This window comes from Ceratotherium simum, chromosome 28 (assembly GCF_057802395.1).
Source record: "Ceratotherium simum simum isolate JZ-2026a chromosome 28, ASM5780239v1, whole genome shotgun sequence".
NCBI lineage: Eukaryota > Metazoa > Chordata > Mammalia > Perissodactyla > Rhinocerotidae > Ceratotherium > Ceratotherium simum.
Window position 1 is genome coordinate 16,560,660 of NC_141927.1, and position 22,181 is coordinate 16,582,840.

At 37.3% G+C, this 22,181-nt stretch overlaps 1 long non-coding RNA gene across 1 annotated transcript in view; it reads right to left on the reverse strand.

Moving 5' to 3' along the window:
* LOC147913330 (uncharacterized) overlaps positions 1–18,973 on the reverse strand; it is a 36,620-nt gene extending 17,647 nt beyond the window's left edge. The window contains exons 1-2 of the long non-coding RNA XR_015548872.1: positions 18,893–18,973; positions 10,235–10,345 (exon numbers count right to left, since the gene is read on the reverse strand). This is a non-coding gene — a long non-coding RNA (uncharacterized LOC147913330). The remainder of the gene's footprint in view (positions 1–10,234; positions 10,346–18,892) is intronic.
* Between the last annotated feature and the right edge of the window lie 3,208 nt (positions 18,974–22,181).

A 22,181-nucleotide genomic window follows, 5' to 3' on the forward strand; every position in this document is an offset into this window, starting at 1 on the left:
AAACATTGACAGGTGATTTACATCACAGAAATGGGTACCATATTTTAATACAGTAACATTTGCATCTACTAATGTCTCTGCCTGGAACACTGCTCACCTTTTCTTCTCCCAGCTAATTCTTACCTTCACCTGAAAGTGCTTCCCTAACATTTTAAATTAATTTTTTAAAAATCTCAAATACTTGTACTCTATGTTAGGAATAATGTGCCTTTTTAAAATAACTCTAAGTTGAGGAATGTCTACTTATACTCCTCCTATTCAACAAAGACGAATTCTGGAATGGGGATGGAAATGGTGGTCCATGCCTTAGAAAATTACCTTGACCAAAGATCAGAACTAGATTGTTTTCCATAGTTAGGAGTATATTCTCCCAGGTTTTCTGTTCCTCAAATACTACATAAAAGATTAAGCAGCATTATACATAAACAATATCCTTTGAGAATATAAATTCATAACATAAAGATCTAAATTAAAGTCTCTGATGAGTACTGTTGAGTCTTTCTTGACAAATATGAATAATTTTGTTGAATGGATACAATAATTTTGTTTAATGGATATCTTCCACATATGAGTGAAGTCATGTGGTAATTCTCTTTCTCCATCTGACATTTCACTTAGCATAATATCCTCAAGGTCCATCCATGTTGTTGCAATGGCAAGATTTTGTCCTTTTTTATGGCTGAGTAGTATTCCATTGTATATATATATACAACATCTTCTTTATCCATTCCTCTATTGATGGGCACTTAGGTTGCTTCCAAGTCTTGGCTATTGTCAATAATACTGCAATGATCATAGGGATACATATATCTTTTCAAATTAGTGTTTTCATGTTCATTGGATAAATACCCAGAAGTGGAATAGTGTCACATCCATCAGAATGGCTATTATTAAAAAGACAAGAAATAACAAATGCTGGATATGATGTAGAGAAAAAGAAACTCTCGTATGCTGCTGGTGGGAATGTAAATTGGTGCAGCCACTATGGAAAGCAGTATGGAGATTTCTCAAAGAATTAAGGATAGACTTACCAATAAACGCCTCTTAAAGGGAAGAGATGTTGATGACAGAATTACAGCATAGTTTGAATGTCAATGCCAGAGAAAAAGGGAAAGATGGGAAAAGAGAGTGTTACCATTAAGCAAGGTATAAAAAAGTAAATTTTCCCTTGTACTTTAGAGAAACATAACTCTTTTGGCAACCAGAAAGAATTTAAGATGTTGTGATCCAAAGGCAACAGTTCCAATGTTTTTAGACTCTTCTGAAAAACAACTTAGGATAGATAGCTAAAAAAGTTGTTTTATTTTTTATAAAAATAACGTTACAGTGATTTTTAAATGAAGCAATGGATGAAAATGTAAGATTAAAACTCTTTTTAAAATAATGGTTTATGAATAAATCAAGGCATAACCTCATTTCAATTTGGAATAAATGTTCCAAATTATTATTATTATTAATTATTAAGGTACAAAACAAGAAATTTAACTCTAGGTTCCATATGACTTTTACATTTTTCTATGCCAAATAAAGAAAGGGTCTTTTTCTCCTTTTTTTGAGAAGGTGATCTTTATGAAATGAAATGTGCTCTAAAGGTTACATCCATTCTTTCCTGTCTTCTACCACCTGGAGTTTCACCAAATGTGACTCACGCAGTTATTTTCTTCTGCCCAGTCCCCAATATCTTAGTATGTTTGCTTAAGTTTCAAGCTACTGCTAAGTTTTTAGATTTCTCTCAGTGCTCAGACTCATTGGAAGTAGAAGATTCTTAGCAGCAATATTAACTAAGTAAAACCCCATTGTTTATTAACTATGTGTATAATTTTCTACTCAAATACAAATTTCAAAGTTAAGTGTCTTCACCAAATAAACCGAGAAACCCTTGACAGTTGAGAGATGCAAGCAAGCCTCGTGTTGCCAAAGAAAATAAGAAAGACCTGACAAACTACAGGCTAAGCATTAGGCAGACACATAGATAGAATCAATGTGCTTTTTCTCATGCAAAGAAAAAAATTAGATGCAAACTTTACATTTAAAACTGCATTGTTCTCCTTTAATCTGGCCACCATCCGAGTGGTGATCTGGATGTTAGAGAAGAGATGAATGGGAGACATTGGCAGGGATTGAAGCTTGGGGATGAATGTGGAAATGTAGAATGGATGTTTCTTTTTTCTGGCTTTGAGTTGACTGTTGTTTCTGTCTGTTTTTTAGAACTGATCCGAGAGGACAGGGAAGTCAGTGTGGGCGGCTCTAAGGAGCCTCCCTCTCTACAGCTGCGGCTCAGAGGATTACGGCGCTTCATCCACAAGGCAACATTGCACAAGTAGCCTTTGAACAAAAGTCATGGATACTATTAATGATATGGTAATCCTTAATCGAGCTACCTCCCAGTAGTGATTATACTGACATGGGAAGAATATCTAAGTCGTGGAGGCAGCCCACAACAACACTGTGTCATTGTTCACCCCAGGCTTGACCAGGACTAACTTTTACCAGCATCTCTAACGTCACCTTTCCCTCTGGAGCCTCCCCCCAACCCCTGGCCCCAGCTCCCACTCCCACCCTATCATGGTAAAAAAGTGGCAAAGAAAACCCTGATCCTAAATCTTTTTTTAGATTTGTTTTTGCAAGTTCCCACACACATTTAGTGTCGTCTCAAAATCCATGCTGTCAACTGTCTCTAGGAACCATTTCCATCTGAGAACAAGACCACACAAAGGTTAGTTCGGTAGGTCTCAGTGAAGATGTTTTAATTGTCTGACAATAGATTCTTCCGTCATTTGACTTGCAAATACTGTCCTCTTGCTCTCCGATAACATGTTCAGAATTAGAGAATTTGTCAATAAATTTCCAAAATCTCCTTAATTATGACACTGAGATACCAGTGGTTACCCCATCTGACACGACTCAAATACTCTCCGGTAGAGAAAATCTTACTGCTCACTCTTCCGTGGGACTCCCCTAAGGGTCACAACTAACTTACTCATAGAAAATTCCCCCTAATACATGGAAAGTGACTTCTATGAATAAGAAATATATTTATGACTTTTATCTAATTATATGTGTGAGATAAACATGTTTACCTTAACACTTCAAATGACTTGTGGTGAACGTACCAAATCATTAATAGTATAAATGATAAAGACTATACTCTAACCACCATCCTGACCTAATTATTCCTTTTCCACAGATTATTAATATTTTAAAGTAATGCCATTTCTCTGCCATCCAAAACAAATCTAAACAAAACCAATAGCTACTATAATTTTATGGATACTCTCCCATATTCATGAGACCACATAGATAAATCTTCCTAAACCACATAATAAGCCATGCTCAGCACACAATGAAGTTGTGATATGAAAAAATCTGATTTTTATACCAAATATCTCTGGAAAAGATCATTGTTCTAAATCAATTTTTCTTTAGTCTTTGCATAGAAAATTCTTTTGGAAATTACACATAATTTTAGAACTGCTATATTTACTGAATATGAGATATATACAGTTAGCCAATATATGGCTATGAAGGACAAACAACAAATTGTATACATATGATATTTTTAAAGGATATTTTCTATTCAATATAAAGCCATAAATAATATAAAAGTTCATAGTGAACATTGTGACAATATATGAAAAATTTTAGAACCATGAAACTAATGTGCCCACTTATTCCATGTTAAAATGAATAATCAATTGGTTTTTTTGTGTGTGTGGCATGAGTTTTCAACTGGTTGTTTTTGAAGCTGTATTTGGGGGAAGATGGTGAGAGCATCTCTATCTCTTGGATATTTACAATAAGAATATATTGTTTTTCTAATTTAAAAAACAATAACAACAAGTGGTCAGAAAACTTAGATTGCGTGGAGTGTCTGAATCTCTTGTCCTCTTGAAGTGGTTATATTTGTGAACTTCTTTACATAAAGGCGCCACTGCGGCTACTTCACAGTCACAGCAAACTGGAGAGTGAAAGTCTGGGATTCTGGTTTATGTCAAAATTGTCTACACAAATTAATACATCGTGTCAAATAAAAGCATAGAAGATATCACCTCATCTCATTTACCTATTTCCCTCCTCCATTCCTGACGGAAATCAGAGCTGAACACCATCACACCTAAAAACTATTCAGTATAATTTTCATTACCTGGAAAGTATAATGAGAAAAGTATTGGCCTTAGAGCCAAGAGTGCCAGCCCTGCATCTTAACAAACTAGCTGTTAGGAACCTCTCTGAGTCTGTTTTTAAATCTATAAAATGGAGACAACAATATCTGCCTTTGCCACCTCATAGACCTATATTAAAGGAAATTATCATTATTAAAATAAAATTGTAAATCCAGAAATGATAGGGAACTGCCACACCACAGAAATATTTCGCTCTGGGTTCAGTGCCTGGAGTTCAAAGTTGCACATCAATTTGCTAAAAGAGAATAAAGTAAATACTTCAAGTTCATATTTAATCTAGATTAGCTATTTATTTATATTCTTCCCGCTTTACCAGATAATTGTCTAGTCTCCTGTAAACATTGGGTAAAATGATTTATAATTACTTTTGCTCAATTTGTTAATTCAATTAAACTTGTGAGGAAAATTTAAGTTTTCTATCACATTTTACAGATAAAGAAACTAAGACACAGAGACTTTAAGAACTGATTTAGTTGGGATCAGACAATGACTAAAACAATTCCTTCCTTCCATTATGCTGTCCACTCTAAATAAAAGGATTTTCTATCTAACTCAGGGCTGTCCAACAGGAATACACTGCAAGCCACAGAAGTAATTTAAAATTTTCTACTAGTATATTTTTAAAAGTTTATTAAAAAAAGGTAAAATAAATTTTAATAATTTTATGTAATCTAATATATCCAAAACATTATCATTTCAACATGTAATCAATATAGAAATCATTAATGAGATAGTTTAACAGTCTTTTTTCAATACTAAGTCTTAGAAATCCGGTATTTTACACTTATGTAACATTTCAATTCAGACCTAAAAAATAATCAGTGGCCAGAAAATATGATGTCCTTGGAATCTATGCATTTTTTAATTTCATGTGCTCAACAGCCACATGTAACCTTCCTGGTTAGCACAGATGTAACTGCTCCTACTTACTGATCAGAGAGGCAGGGTAATATTAGGTGTGTGGGTTCTGGAGTCAGCCAGTCTGGGTCTGAATCCTGGCTCCACCACGGCTAACTGGTAAGAATGGCAACTTACACTCTGGGCCGAGGTTTTTATATGTAAAATATTTAACAGCGTTGTTGTAAGAATCAAATGAGTTAATATTTAGTGCCTGACAAGTAGTAGGTAAATGATAGCTACTATTAGTGCTTTTGTCAGAGAATACATACAGGAGAACTAACACCTACTTGCACCCTTCCCGCAATCAAATCTGAAAGAAACCAGACACGTTAGGTCTGTAACAAGGTTTGTTGTGTGTTGAATCGTGTCCCTCAAGAAGATGTTGATGTCCTTACCCCCTAGTACCTCAGAATGGGACTTTATTTGAAAATAGGGTAGTTGGACATATAATTAGTTAAGATGAGGTCATACCAGAGTAGGGTTGGCTAATGTGACCGGTGTCTGTATAAGAAGAGGGAAATCTGGACACAGAGACAGAGACATACAGGGAGAACCTCACGTGACAACAGAGGCAGAGATTGCAGTGATGCGGCTGCAAGCCAAGGAACACCAAGGATGCCAGTCACCACCAGAAGCCAGGAAAAGACAAGGTAGGATTCTACCCAGAGTCTCAGAGAGAGCATGGCCCTGCTGACACTTTGATTTCAGACTTCTAGCTTTCAGAACTGTGAGAGAATAACTTTCTGTTGTTTTAAGCCACCTAGTTTATGGTACTTTGTTATGGCAGTCCCAGGAAACTAATACAAGGTTCTTAATCCAAAAGGAAGCACTCTGTAGTACAAACAGCCAAGGTTCTGGATGACTGACTTCTGGATGATTTGATTGCAAAATCTCCTGTTATCAATGGAGGCTTTTATAAAGTCTGGACATTCCCATCTTCCAAAGGACTCTTAGGCTGGTCCTTAACTCTACACATATGCTTTGGAAGGAGAATTCTATCCTTGGAGATGGTATCTTAGCGGGACAGCTGCGTGTAAAATGAATGAGCTAAGTCACAAACCTACAGAAACAATTCCATTGGTTCCTTGGGAATTAAACTGGTGTGAGCAAGTCACAAAGTCTACCATTTGTTTTTAATGGACTTGGTCATTTTTTTGCCACATTTTCCCAAAACATCCTATGATGATCAAATTTTAATGATATTAATTTTAATTGGGTTAAGAAGTTTGAGTATTTCTGTATATCCTTAAAAACTGGGGCACTAGGGGCTGGCCTGGTGGCATAGCAGTTAAGTGCGTGTGCTCCGCTATGGCGGCCCGAGGGTTCACAGGTTCAGATCCCAAGCACGGACCTATACACCACTCATCAAACCATGCTATGGTGGCGTCCCATATAAAGTAGAGGAAGATGGGCATGGATGTTAGCCCAGGGCCAATCTTCCTTGGCAAAAAAAAAGATGAGGATTGGCATCAGATGTTAGCTCAGGACTGATCTTCCTCACAAAAAAAAAAAACTGGTGCACTAAAGGTGGAGCATACAAAGAAGTAAAATAAAAATAATTTTGGGGGTTGGGGGGAGGGGGAATTGGAAGAAAGTGGTCAAAAGGGACAAACTTCCAGTTATAAGATAAATGAGTACTAGGGATGTAGTGTACAACATGATGACTATAGTTCACACTGCTGTGTGATAGATAGGAAAGTTGTTAAGAGAGTTGATCCTAAGAGCTCTCATCAAAAGGAGAAATTTTTTTATTATATCTACATGAGATGATGGATGTTATCTAAACCTACTGTGGTAATCATTTCACAATACATGTAAAGCGAACCATCACACCGTATACCTTAAACTCATCCAATGATGTATGTCAAATATTTCTCAATAAAACTAGAAAAAAATAATCTAAGCAATATGGCTTTTTATATTTTTAATACCCTTGGCACTGTTAACTGTTCTATATACTGCCTTCTACAGTTCTTTATTCTCCTAAATTATTGATAGCTGTGTTCCTTTTCTCCATATATATATATATTACATACATTAAAAAATGAAGTTCTCAATCACATATGCAGATTTTGTGACAGAATTAGCAAAGAAATAATTTCTCTAAAAGAAATATTTGTTTTCCCAATTCAGGAATGCTTGGCTGATTGAAAACACAGAAAATACTCAATAAATGTTTATTGTTTTGATTTTAATATGATGATTCTAAAATACTTTTATTTCAATCTTATGTTTTGCTAATTCTTCATATTTTCCAGAAAAACATGTTTCTACTACAGCATCATTAAGTATATTAAATGACCCTTTCAAATCTCCATTAATATTTATAAGAATGTCAACTGTTTCAAGTAGAACTTTAGACCTAGAGAGGACTTTAGAGACATTGTGATCTGAACTTCTCATTTCACAGATGAGAAAACCAGAGCAAGGGAACGTTAAAAACTTGACCAAGGTTATTAAATGAAAATCCAAACTATACCTCCTGTCACCCAAGTCTCCTGAAACCTAGTTCAGAGGCCTTTACCCCACGCAACCAAGTGGTAATTATGATCATCCTGTCTGGCAGATGAGGTGAACAGTTAACAATCAATCAGTGAATTTAACCAGAATTTAGAAAAACAGTCTTACCATTAAATGAAATAATGCATGTAAAGCTCTTAGCATGATGTGGGGCATGATATAAACACTTGTTAAACAGACTTACTCTTGTTGTATAATTCAGAGACACAACATGGAATAGTGCAAAGCCTGTGGACTTTCAAATTAGATGGACCTGGGTTCAATTAGCAGTGTCCACTCACTGGCTTATGTATTCTGGGCAAATCACTTAATCTTTCTATACATCCATTTTCTTACATGCAAATGGGAATAATGATGAGATATGGTCTGTCAATATCAGATAAGTAGAGGCATTTTGTTAATATTAACAATGAAGTTACAGTCTGTTATTTGGTATCTTAAATCAAGAATACAAAGAATTAAGAGAGCTGTCTCCTGTCATTAACACTTATCCACCTAAAACTGAAGGGAATAGGCCAGCTCGCATCAACTCTATCTTTAGTAACCCCCACCTCACTCTTTCGCCACCTTGCACCATTCCTTTGGCATCGACACTTCAGCCTAAGTGCCCTTACGCTGCTGCTTTCTGGGTGTTCAGGAATCTCCTCCTGCAGCACCCTGCTTGGGTCTCTCTCTTATTGTTAAAAACTCTCACCCTTCCTTCATTTCATTCTCTCAGGCACCTGATCTTGACTTTCTAAGATAAAGACTACTTAGCGGATTAATTTATCTAACTAGGGTAGCGTTCCCAAATTATGTTCCAGGGAACACTAGCCTCTAAGATGCTCCATGAAAGAAGATCAAATAAGTTTGGGAAATGCTACAGACTAAACCCCACTGAAGCAGATGCCCCCCTTTAGATAAGGCCTACCCATCTCTCCTCAGCACTCCTGGTTCCCTTTTACACTGAGGGCTTTCTACTACAAGCACCTATGACTTGGCCTGAGGACATTCTCTGATGGGGAGCACGCTCTGCCAGCCTCTGTGCAGAGCCAGGCTATTTATGCTGCCAAGAATAGCACTCAACCAATGGTAGGTGTGAGTTGATGGATATACCCACTCCGGCTTCCTTGTCCTCAGCTAGCACAGCTGAGGTAGTTTCTATACAGTTTCCCAGAGGTCCTCAGCAGGAAGGAGCCCCAGATGCCCATGCCAATCACCTGCTCATTAATGCATCCTAGATTGGCTTTCTTCCCTTCCCTGTCTCACTGCCCTGCTATCTTACCAGTCTATCCTGGGTCATCTCTGAAATAAACTACTTGTCTTAGGATCTGTTTCTGCTTTCTTGGAGATTCACAACACACACACTAGCAATATTAAAAGCTATGCGAAGTCTGTCAGAAAAGGAATTCATTTAACTTTATTTAATTAGAAACTTGAATAAGTTTCCCACACTTGTTTGGCCATGGGAATGTTTTTAAGGGTGAGAGCTTTGACCATTCTGTGAAGCTAGTGTTCCTCCGACACACTTTGGGAAATGAACTAATAAGCATTAGACTCACAAAGTATTACCCCTCCCAGAGATATTAATATCTTAACAGCTGCTTCCATGGATCAGTATCTTCTGTCTCAAAGAACTGGATCCTTTAAGGTGAGAATTTCAGGCTCTATGGTAAGTGTGATGGAAAATAATGTTGGAGGGGTGTGTCTTGTTATGCCCTTCAAATCAAATCAGGTTGGTAACCATCTTCTCTGCTATCAAGAGAGAACAAGAAATGATGGGTGGGTTTCATGGTTAAAGAGTATAATCATGAGATCTGGAGGACAGTGCAGGAGATGTATGGGATGAAGACAGTTATTTCCTGAAATTGCTCTGGAGAAAAGAAGTATCTTTACAAAGAAGGAGCCCACCTTTCAGTGGTCTCAGCCAAAAACATCAGATGCCTGGGACTGCAATATCCCTTAAGGTATTTCAGGAATAAAATGGTCAATACTGATCAGAATTTTAAATACTTAAGCTTTGAACTACTCTGTAAAATCTATAAAAAGATTTTAGAAAAGAGTAAAACCTTGGGTTCCGTGACAGAGAAATTTAGATTGGGAATATTTTAGAAAGCATTCTTGCTCTGCCTTTAACACATCCATTGGCAACAGCCATGAACTCTACTGTCTAAGATAGACCCCACTGGAAGGAAGCGGTAAGAAGTCTTGTAAATGGACGTTATTTGGAAGTAAGTGAGGGGGTAAAAGGTCAATGTGTGGGAGTGTGTTTAGTGTGATTTGGGAAAGTTCACCTCCAGGACCTGACTTTTGCAACTTACAGAAATTCTCTTCCCAACTCTGCAAACACAGTTTACACTCCTCTCCCTTTGTCATCTCAGCCACACTATCCCTTCTCATGTCCATTTTTCAGATGTTGCAATATTAAATATTTTTAAATGAATCACCACGGATCGATGTTAAAAGATTCTTTTTTGTTAATATTGCTATTTCAAAAATCTTTGTCACTTATAAAATATTAATAAATGAGATACAAAGCAATAAAGAGAAAATTTTAATTACTCCTAATATTTTCAGGGGTCCATTCTCTGTATCAAAAACTGCAAGAACAGAAAACTACTAAGAAATGAGAAAATGTGAAAAAGGAGTACCAAGAATCAAACATGGCCATGAACTGGGGGTATCTGACATTTCCATCTTCATCAAGAGGGATTCTGTCAAGTAGCAACTCAAACTCTTCATCAGTAATCTCGACACCAAACCTGAAACAAACAGCAGTTAGCATCAGTCACCCCCCAGGTTCACATTTGGGTCACCCGTACCCACAATACCCCAAGCATATGGCTGCCATTAACGCTTTGTTACTGCTGCAGTCCTCAAGATCAAGAGCACCACGTGAATATCAGAGGTTAATCAGGGTTTTGATCGCTTCAGCTTTCTCCAAGAAAGAGATTCTACCACAGAATCCCTGCATTGGTGGAGCACAGAAATAGAAATACCGACACGTTGAATTGTGTGCGATTGTCTTCTATAAAAAGTTATTCATTACACTAAAACACTGGTATTGCTTAAACAAGTTAACTCTGAAAGGCCTTTCAACTGGACTGCTTAGAATGAAAGAAAAGGTAGAGAAAAAAAGTGCTTTTCGAAAACAGCTTCCTAATGCTCTTGCAAAGCATTTCATAATGGCTTTAAAGACATTTTGCATACAAATATTTTAAAAGGGGCAGTGTTCATTCATCAGCAAGAAAGTGTTTTCATCTCTCAAGAACAATCAAAACATAATCCTTGAATTACTGGCATAAATAAGGATGACCTAAGCAATAATAATGAACAAGGCATTCATTCATCATTTTGCAAAGCTGATAAGACCCAGCTGACTTTTGGAAAAGAGGGGAATATATTTTCTTTCCACAACACAATGATAGAATAACGTGAAAAAGTATTTTTTTTTTCCATTTTCATTATTACTTCCTTGATAATTATAAAGCAAAACATACACATCAGCAAGAATAACGCAACAAACAAAAATGGATTTTTCATAGGCTGCAAAGAATTAAGTTATCACATATTTGTATTTCGGAAAGTATTTGAATTTGAATAGCATCTCAAGGACTTTGCAGTTGGGTGTCCTTTTTTCACTTGCATAAAATTAGGAAAAAAAGGGTAGAATCAGTTTTTCAATGAAACACATAACACTTCTTATCTTATTCCCTGTTATCCTCTTTTCTTTTTCATTTTTTAGCAATGAAGTTACCAGTACTAATGAATAAATCTTTGGCATTTTGCCTGAGAAATTAAGATTAATTCTCAGGTTTTATTTGGACTTAAAATCTTACACTCTTGTACTTAAAAAAAGAAAATAAACAGATTTTTTCATAGGTATACAGGAAAAAATACCAGACTAAAAGTCAAGAGAACTGGATCTAGTCTATATCCACCATTATTCAGCTATGTAATCATGGCAAAATCACTTAACTTTCATATTTCAGTTTTCTCAACTCCCAAAAAATCTATAGGTTCTCTGTATCTTACTTAGTGGTCATAGGATAATGAGATAATAAAAATAAAAGTGCCTTGAAAAACAGGAAGTATCATATAAATATTGTGTATTATTATTGATATAGAATACGGGTTAAAAAAAATCCTCAAAAAATACTAGAATAGATTGCTTAAACCTAACAGTGACACAAGTAGCCCTTTTTCTCAAAAGGCCTTCTTTCTGAGTGGCAGTATGATACAGTGGAGAAAGCATGGGCTTCAGATTAACTAGACCAACATTTGAATTCCAGCTATGCCACTTGGAAGCTCTATGTGGCCTCAGGCAATATACTTAATTCCCTGAGCCTCTGTTTCTGTATCTACTAAACAGAAAGGTTACTTTGAAAATTGACTAAGTTAATACACATAATATGCACACTCTCTTTAATGGGAAATGTATTTTCTTGACAGTTAAAACTACCTTCATTTTATTGATGGATAAAATGAGGCTTTCCCTAACCACTTAACTTCAAACCCATCTCAGAGTCCTAGTCACTACCAAATACATTGTTTTTATTATTATTTTCTTTTATCACTGTCTGAAATTATCTTATTGATTTATTGATTACTTGGTTATTGTCTGTCTTTTGTCTCTACTTCTCATGTAAGCTACACGAAAATAGGTACCTTCTCTGTCTCGTTTACTACTGTATCCCTAGAACCTATAACAATGACTGAAAGGTGCTCAAGAAATAGTTAATAAATGAACAAATTAATAACTCATGTCTCCTGTAAGGGTATATGTACTTATAAAAGGAGAAACTTTTAAAAGCTACCACTCTATTATCCATTCTAATAGAGATTTGTGGATGACCCATAACAGTGAAAAAATAAAGTCAGACATGTTTGCTGTGTAATACATTTTACACTTCTAATTAAGTATGGATATCTTATATTCACAAATTTAACCAAACTTCTAACAAAATAATAGAACTACATTTATTCATTCTTCTAGTTATTCCACACATATTTAGGGACCACCTACTATGTGTAGGCATTATACTAAATGCTTAGAATACAGTAATAAAACATATCTTACTGTATAGCAAGGAAGACAGACAGTAAACAAGAAATTTCAATAAAATGTGATGAATATTATGATAGAAGACATACAGGACATTAAGGGGCTATTAACAACATGACCTAATTCAGACTAAGGGTGAGGAAAGGATCCCTAAGGAAGGGATGAGCTCAGAGGTAGCTACGTAAAGCAGAGAAAGAGAAAGAAAGAGCATTCTAGGTACAGAACAAGGCACATTCTGGAAATGAAACAACCTCAATCTTACTAAAGCTTAGAGTTAAAGTGGGAGAAGAGAAAGAGACCAGGTTTGACAGAAAGATGAATGCCAGGCAGAACAAGCAGCCACTTTTAAGAAGTGTGGGCTTTATTCAAAAGGCAAAGGAAGCCATTTGTGATGATGTTTTTGATGTGTCAACTTGGCTAGGCTAACAATCCCCAGTTATTTAATCAAACACTAATCGAGGTGTTGCTGTGAAAGTATTTTGCAAATGTGGTTCAAGTTCATAACCAGTTGACTTTAATTAAGGGAGATTATCCCAGATAATCTGGGTGGGCTTGATTCAATCAGTTAAAAGGCCTTAAAAACAGAACCAAGTCTTCTCTGAAGAAGAAATTCTGCCTATGGACAACAGCTTCAGCCAGTGCCTGCGAATTCCAGCCTGCCCTTCCTGACGGCTTGCCCTATGGAGACTGGACTTGCCAAGCCAGCCTCAACCAGTGTAAACCAACAAACACCTTACAATAAATCTCTTAGTATATATCACCTACTGGTTCTGCTTCTCTGGCTGAACCCTGACTAATATACCATTAAAGGATTTAAAGCATGTAGTAACAATCAAATTTGTGTTTTTAAAAGCACTCTGTCTGAATTGGGAGGGATTTGAGAGGGAGCAATACTTGAGTCAAACAGACACTTCAGAAGGAGGCTACTGAAACAATCCAGGTTAGAGAGGACAGTGGTTTGATCAAGATAGTAAAAGTATGCATGAGAGAAACATGGATTGGGGATATTTTGGAAGTAAAAGATAGAAGACTTGATTTTTTGGTTGGATGTAGGAAGTGAGGGAGAAGAAGTCAAGGATAATCCCCAGGTTTCTGTCTTGGATGACTGGGTAGCTTGGGGTGTCATTAACTGAGATGAAGGAACACTGGCAGAGGAACAGGTTGTGATGGTGCAAGTGAAGATCATGAGTTCAGTTTTAGACATGTTGAGTTTGCACCGTGATACATCCAACAGGAGGTGTCCAATAAGCAGTTAGAGATATGAATCTAAAGCTTAGGAGAGCCCTTGGCTGTAGATATAAATTTGGGAGTCACTGCTATATCAGGGCATCTGAGACTATAGAATTAGATGACATTATAAAGGAAAATACGTAAAGTGAGTTGAGAAGAGAACATAGAACAGAGACCTTATTCAAGGAATGAACAGAGGAACAGGTGCAAAGAATGGCAAAAAGGAAGCCAAGAGAAATGGTAATGGAAGCCAAGAACACAGAAGGCTTCAAGAAGGACGCAGTGCTCAGTCATTTCAAAAGCAGTCAAGAGGTCAAGCAAACTATGAATTTTTATTGAATTTGGACATACGGAGCTGAGAGCAGTTCCAGTAGAGTGATGGAGTCCAAAACCATATTGTAGGGGACTGAGAAGTGAGTGGAACTTGAGGGAATAGAGACAGAGAACAGACATCTCCTTCAAGAAGTTCAGATAAGAAGGGGAAAGGAAAGAGAAGACAAATAGGAAGGAGAAGTGGAGTCAAGGGAGTTTTTTTTTTAAAAAGATGGGCAATATGAGCGCTGTTAAATGCTGATGGGCAGTATAAAGGCAGAGGTTAAAAAGAGAGAAAAAGGAGAGGAAATTATCAATGGATCCTGTGAAAGAAAGATCGAGAACACAGGTAGACTGGAGAAAGACAACCTCTTTCACAGAAACAGGGGGAAATGAGGAAACAATGAGTTTATAGGCTTTTAAACATCAAGAGTTTCCCTTTTTCTAATCTGACTGTGAAGTAGGATGCAAGGTAATTCACTGAGAGTGGGGCCGGGGAAGAAGGTAAGTGCGAGGGCATCTATTTTGAAAAAATTGGAAAAGGTCTGAAACAAGCAAGTGCAGAATGGGATATAAAGCTGACAAAGAGAACACAGTAGGGATGGACAGAGAGTGTTGAGAGCCCAGGTGAGGTTAGTGACAACGAATTGATAGTGATATAAATCTACTCAGTAGTATGATTTTCCCCAGCAACCTGGGGGCAGGTGAAGACAAGATAGACAATTGGGTTCATCTAGGTTTGGGAATCTGCTAGATAGATGTGAATGAAAGACAACAAAGCAAGAGAGTTTATAATATTGACAAGAAAATGACTAACGTGGGAGAATAGAATCTAAGCTGTGTTCCAGCTTAGAGAGGGAAGTGGGAACGGGTGTGTAGTGATAGACTAGAGAAAAGCAGGGAGTCAATGGACTAGAACAGACAGGAGATACAAGTCAGGAATAGGCTGAAAGCCTGATTTCAAAGGTGTGGTTATTTTGGATGATGACACACACTGCTGGGAGAGGCAGGTAGACATAAGAGTAAAAACTAATATTTACTGAGAATTTATATGTTCTTAGCACTGTGCTAAGCTTTTTACATGCATTGTCCCCATATGATCCCTACAACTATTAATTAAGTAGTATTATCATCCCAACACTGTCCTGATAGTGTCAGTGAGATCTCTGAGATGCCTACAGAGGGTAGAAGAGAAATGGTCTGGAAATGGCACTGACGAATGAGGACAATGAACAACTTCCTCTTGAAAGGGCTTCCCGGGATGCAGTGTCCTTGGTGGAGAGCCAGATTTTGGTTAAAACTAGACTGCGACACTTAGAAGAGGCTGAGAATGTAGCAGAGCTTATTCCTCATTCTGACAGCCACAGTGGAAGGATTTCAGGAAGAGGAGAGGAGTAAGAGTTTGGAATAGGGAACGAGAAGCCCAGATGAATATTATGATAAGAGAACACTGAGAGGGTATACAGGTTAGACAACTGAAGAGTTTACATCATGCGTAGAGTGACAAGGAAAATGGGGGTGAGACCACATGGATTTAGACTCTAGAAGAAACCTTCGGGCCGGCCCCGTGGCTTAGCAGTTAAGTGCTCGCGCTCCGCTGCTGGCGGCCCGGGTTTGGATCCCGGGCACGCACTGACGCACCGCTTCTCTGGCCACGCTGAGGCCACGTCCCACATACAGCAACTAGAAGGCTGTGCAGCTATGACATACAACTATCTACTGGGGCTTTGGGGGGAAAAAATAAATAAATAAAATGATTTAAAAAAAAAGAAACCTTCAAACACAACCATCCAGCCTCTATTTTTGGCTCATCACTCATTCTGTCTCTACAGGCAATGGGTAAGTAGCTTAAATTCACAGACTATAATAGCCAATATTTATTGACTGCTTAGTATATGTCAGACATATCACATGTATTAATTTATTTAATCCTCACAACAACACTATGAGGTATGTGCTATTACCATCTCCAGTGTACAGTGAAAGCTTACATAGCTAGCATCTGGCAGGGCTTGAATTAGAGCCCTGCTCACTGACTCACTGACTCCCAAAGCTTAACATTTTGGTATTTTGACTGCTTGATCAGGACTGTCATTTCTCTCCCTACAATTCTTTCCTATATTGCACACTTTCTCTAGCAGAAAAAGGTCTCTCCACAATCCTTCCAGAGAAACTTAAATGTTAATGTATGATAAGATGATGACAATGTCAGTACATCCAAGGCTAACCTTTAACACTATGCTCTATAACTGGATTTTGAACTAAGAACAGTTCATCTTGGACTTTACCCAAAAGAGCTTACATTCTTAAGTACCCAAAAGACGGCCCTTACTTAGAAGGTAGTCTTAAGGCATATAGCCCCAAGATAGTATTTTAGCACAAATCTAGTGTGTTAAAAAAGTTGTCTGTTACACAATAACTTTATTCTGTCCTTGGGATGGAAACTAGCCTCTGATATTTCTCCCTAAGGACAAAAAATAAGTTACTGCCAGGCTTATTAAATTCCATGACAGACAATATCTGGTTTTTTTTTTTAGCTCCATAGATTTTTCTGTGTGTAACAACCAAACAAGCAAAGTAGCTTTCATACATATAAAATAAGCAGAAATCTCACTACAGAAATTTCTCTTTTCTGTTATTTAACAATTTTAAAATATTAAACCATAGTATTTATGTATAGAATGCAAGAAGCAATAAAAAATAAAAACCCAGCAAAGAAACAAACCACACTTGGATTCTAACTATCTTAATACTGATTTAGCAATCAGACTTTGCTTTCAGTGGGTGGCGTTTCCAAGAAACCTAAAAGACTTAAATAGCAAAGATGTGGTATGAGTCCTCACATTTAATGAGGGTCTTTTATTTACTCCAACAGGTAACTGCAATGGGAAGGCTTAAAATTTAAGTGTTTATATGTCAATTATTTTTGAGCTCTTCACTAAGGACTTTGTAGTTTTTAACTAAATGACGTCCTTCAGAAACAAAATAATACAATCCATATTAGTTAAATATATTTTGGAAGAGAGATAATACTATGTCTGCTATCATAAATTTGAGTTTGTTTCATTGTATTTTAGCATTATTTCTTCAGCCGAATCCCTGGAGACAGGACCATATATTTTCCTGACCAATCTATGTTTAATTGGATACTTACATTATTTGAGTGTGTGATTAAATCATATGTAATATTCAAAAAGTATTTAAGGATGATACTCTTTTCTTTAAAGAAGTATTTGGGGTTCGTTTTTAAGACTTTCTTTAATTTCTTACATGAAGCTTTTTTTCAACTAGACCACTTTATCTTTAAAATATAGACAAGGATATACAGTGCAGGAAAAAGTGTTTTTCATCACCTCTGTTCCCTTCATTATTGTCAAAATCTTTAATACCATGTTCTCTCAGAAAACATCTGGGTACTATTAAAAAATAAATTCTCAGGCTCTGGAAAAAGTATCTTCAGCCTTTATTTCAAAATGGAGAAATAATTTAAGCTAATGTTTCAGGAATATACTTTTCTAACATTATTAGATGTTAAAACAAAAGCATGCTAGCGAAAAAACACCTGATCAAACCCAGGTGATGGAAAATCCATTAACCAGATCATGTATGCCAGATCTCCTAGCATACAACAAACCTGCAACGTGTTCTAAGTATGTCTTGTCTTTTCTCCATCCTGTGCTCCCAAGTCAGGCTTCAATTACCCTAGGAGATCCATGGGCTTAGGCTTGAAGAGTGCCAGAGGGACCAGGTAGAGCTGAGCCTGCGATGTGAGAATAGCTAGTGTGATCCTGGCATTAGGAACTACAAGTGGTCCAGGGTCACTCCAAACCCCTAGAGGACCTTCTAGCTGCCTTTGGGGCCACATCACCTTGGGATACATATATATATATATCTGGGGTTTTGTTGTTTTGATTTTTTTTTAATCAGACTACCCCCAAAAAGAGAAGGATATTTCATATTACAGGGTAGTCCTTTACTTATGTTAACCAAAATGAACACAAGTGAAGGCCTCTGAATAATGGGTTTGTTTTTTTTTTTAAAGAAATCTCTTAGTATGGGTAACAAAGTGGGAAGTCCTGGATGTGAGTCCTCGGTTCTGCCACTTACTAGACATGAGACTTCAGCAAGTCTATTAATCACAGATTGTTCCTTTATTTGCAAAATGCACAAGATAATCACACAACCTACCAACCCACAGAATTATTTATAGGGTCAATTTAGTTAATAAACACATAAAACTACTCGATAAATTCTAAAGCAGTCTCCGGATGTCAGACATTCATAATACTAACAATAAAATTGGGTAGAGTTTGCATTCAACACTAGAACTGAAAAAAGTGGGTGGCTAGTTTTCTGAAACTCCCTTTGCATTCCCTGTTCCTCTGAACATAGTTAAACTCGGTTTCTGCAGAAAATGATTTGAGGTACCGGGAAACAAAGCAATTAGAAGATGAATAATAGCCCAGGCAGGATACGGCTGAAGATTTGCGCACAAGGCTGAAGAGGAAATGTTTGATCCTGAGCAGGTGTTCTCCCTAGATTGTCTAACCTGAGGTTGATTGACGTTGGGAAACACGGCTTGTTCCCAGGTGGGTAAGCCTTGGGGCCGCTGGGCTTTCGGGATTGTGAAGGTCACATGAGATCCTGTGAGAGGAGGTCAGGGAGATTTTCCAAGCATTCAGGGCCTGGGTGGATATCCTACCTTGAAGATGTCTCGTCACCGCACACAAGCCCACTTCCTGCACCAGGGGCAGGACCTCCAGTCCATGCGTGACCACCCCGGGGACTGGAAACCGCAGCGGAGCGCCCAGAGGCCTCTGGGAGAGCCCGCTGTGGGAGCAGCAGCGGGGCGTGCCGGGAAGGGGCGGGGCATGCCGGGAGGGCACGGGGCATGCTGGGAAGTTTCCATGCTGACACTGAGAGAAGGAGGGCACGTGGTACTCTGGAGTTTTTCGAGAGAGATGGCACAAGAGCAGTGCCTGTGTTATTTCAGAAGTGAAATTGCCCTAGTGGTGTGCGTTTCAGAGCTGTTCTTACAAGACAAGACAGTTTGGATTGTTTACAACCAGCATCTCTTCTAGTGCCTCAGTTCCGTCTAGGTGGCCCAAAGGCGACTGTTTCCTGTGGCCTCCTCCCACTGTCCCAAGTATTAACAAGCCCCACCTGTACTGATGTCCTCATCCTGGCTCTCTAAGTCTTCTCTGCCTGGGCTCTGATTTTTTACAATACTGCAGGGACAAATCTCAAGTTTTACTTTTTGACCTGAAATGAATTAATACAGGCCTTCAGAATTTTCCAAAATTACACTTTAAATCCCAGTGTAAGTTTTTTCATCTTGGACAAATCCATTTCATGCTTGCATTAATTTGGGGCAGAGCCCCAGCCCTACGTGAGTAGATTATCGAGGAAAACCTATTAAAAATTCTGACCTGACCGAAACATGCAAACAAATTGGAATACAGCTTCTGTGTCATTTTGAACACAACAAAGGATTTACACTTTTTCTTCTCTCTCTCTCTCTGGGATGACTGTGGCTGAGATTTGACAATGCACTAGATAGATTCTTGGTCTGATTTCACATTGGAGGTTTTCCTAAATGATAAGTAGAAGAATATCCTAACACCCAGGTGAAATTACTATCATTACTCTATTTTTCATATGTAACCTAATCTAGTTAGTTCAAAATTTAGGGCAATTAGATCCATCTGTGCAGATTGACTATTGCAATCCAGTTAGCTTCTAAATTCTGTTTTCTAAAAATCTGACTTAAAATATTCTGTTAAGTGTGTTTTAATATATTTGTAAAATTTTCTTGCTCTCCCTTTCCTCACAGTGCTTTGTGATTCTCTTGTGGGAAGGACTGTCTTTAAATTAAAAGCAATTGGAGTTGCTATATGAGATTTAGAAAATATAGCAGAAGAGCTAAAGGGAATAAGTCAAGTTAATCAGAATAAAATATTCAATCATTGAAAAAATATGAATCACATCAATAGGTAGGTTATGTTATTATTATGGATTATGTTTAATATTCTATTTTAGAGCAAATACAGTCTAATATAGAACACACATAATTATCACCCGTTAAAAGTCACTTGTGTCATTGTAAACTAACATTTTTAAATGAAATTAAAACTTTTACTTTGGGATCGCCATTTCATAGATGAAGATTTAGATATAAGTATAGATATAGGTAAAGATATAGATATAGACACAACTCTGTATAAATAACTTCAGTGTTATGTTTTACTGCAAATAAGAAAATTTTCTTTTTTCAACTTTATATGTATTATGTTTCTTCTTTGCAACATAGCTTATTTCTATACTTAATATTGATTTTTTTCCTAATATGCAATGGAAATGATGAGTTTTATAAAAAAAATGTTTTGAATAACACGAAAACATGTAGTATAAAACATAACCCCCTTCCACAATAATTGCTCCCTTCCTCTCCCAGAAATAACTACCTTTGATTGCTTGATGCTTCATCCTCTAGATTTTTTTTCCATACATATACTAACATATATTATTATTTTAAAATAAAGTTATATTTGAAAAATTCTGTCATTTTATTTTTTTCACTAAGTCAGTATTAGATATCAGTGCTAATATCTGTATACTTAATTCTTTTTAAAAGCCTATATGGTGTTGCACTGTTTGGATGTACCATAATTTAAAAAACCAACCCCTTACTAATGTATATATTGGTTGTGTCTAACTTCTTCTTACAATTTAGCTTCTTGTACTCTGTCTTTCTTCCTTTTCATTGCATTCTACCTCAATCTGGTGTTTTCTTGTGACCCAGGGCCACTTTATTCCTTTTTCATTTAGCCTGTTTTTCTGAAATGTTTTTCTGACTTTTAAGTCTTGTCCTTTCCTTTTGAATCTTCTTTGTCTTATCCATTCCTTTTGAATCTTCTATTTTCATTCTCCTATTTTTTCTCCATTAAGGACAAAGGTCTTCTTACGCAAAATCTCTCCTCTCTGGTACCAGTGTGCTCTCCTCACTCTTTCCAACCCCAGCGGTGAAGAGGAAGAGGCACTGAGTATCAGGTTTCTGATAAGGAACAAGAGGCTGCTACTGGCAGGGAGCCTTGTCAAGATCTCCCTCATTCTGAGCACTCCATTCCCACGTGAACAACAATGAATGGAGATTTCACCCGCCTACCCCACATTGTTCAAGTTGTCCTTTGCCCTTTCTGTCAAATCTTGGCACCCAGGAGACAGCAGAACATGTTCTGAATTCAACCCTGGGGAGCCACGGATCAATATCACTTGACTCTTCTTACCCATTAGTTGTTCTCTTTCTGTGCCTGACTGGAGTGATGCCTAAGCTATTCTTTGTCATGGCCCCTTCTCAGTTGGCCCAGCTAACCCCTTTAGGGTGGGATGGCTTTCTCCATCCTCTAGGCCGAGTGCCATGAGCAGAGGAGTAGAGCACGGACAAAGTCCCAGGCTGAGTCTTAGGACGTAGGTTCTCTCACTGCTTCAGCTGCAGGCTCAGAGGCTGTGGAGAAATTTAGTATATTTTACCTCTTTGTGATCTTAGTTATGAAATACCAAGAAGAATATTAACTGTCCAGTTAACTCACAGAATACTATAAGAATGGAAATCTATAAGACGCTTTGAAAATAAACTTCCAAAGAAACAGAGTTTATTATTTTATACGTCTCTTCTCCTTTTTCAGTACATATGTTTTAACTGACTTCCTTTGTTTATATTGGTAATCATTTCTGGTTTTTTCTGCCATTTGTACCTATTCTTCCCATGAATTAGTTCGTATTTGTGGAACACAGACAGTATATTTATATTTCTCTCCAATGAGACTTTCTTTCAGCAGACTTTTTTTTTGAGGGAGGTGGGGTGGATTCAGAGAGGGAGAAAGACATGGCTGTTGTCATTTTTTAACATCCAAATTTTTTTATGTTGTTCAAATTTCTTTTACATCTGAAACCTTCTCTGGAATGTTTTTATGATATTAAGGCCTTGATTT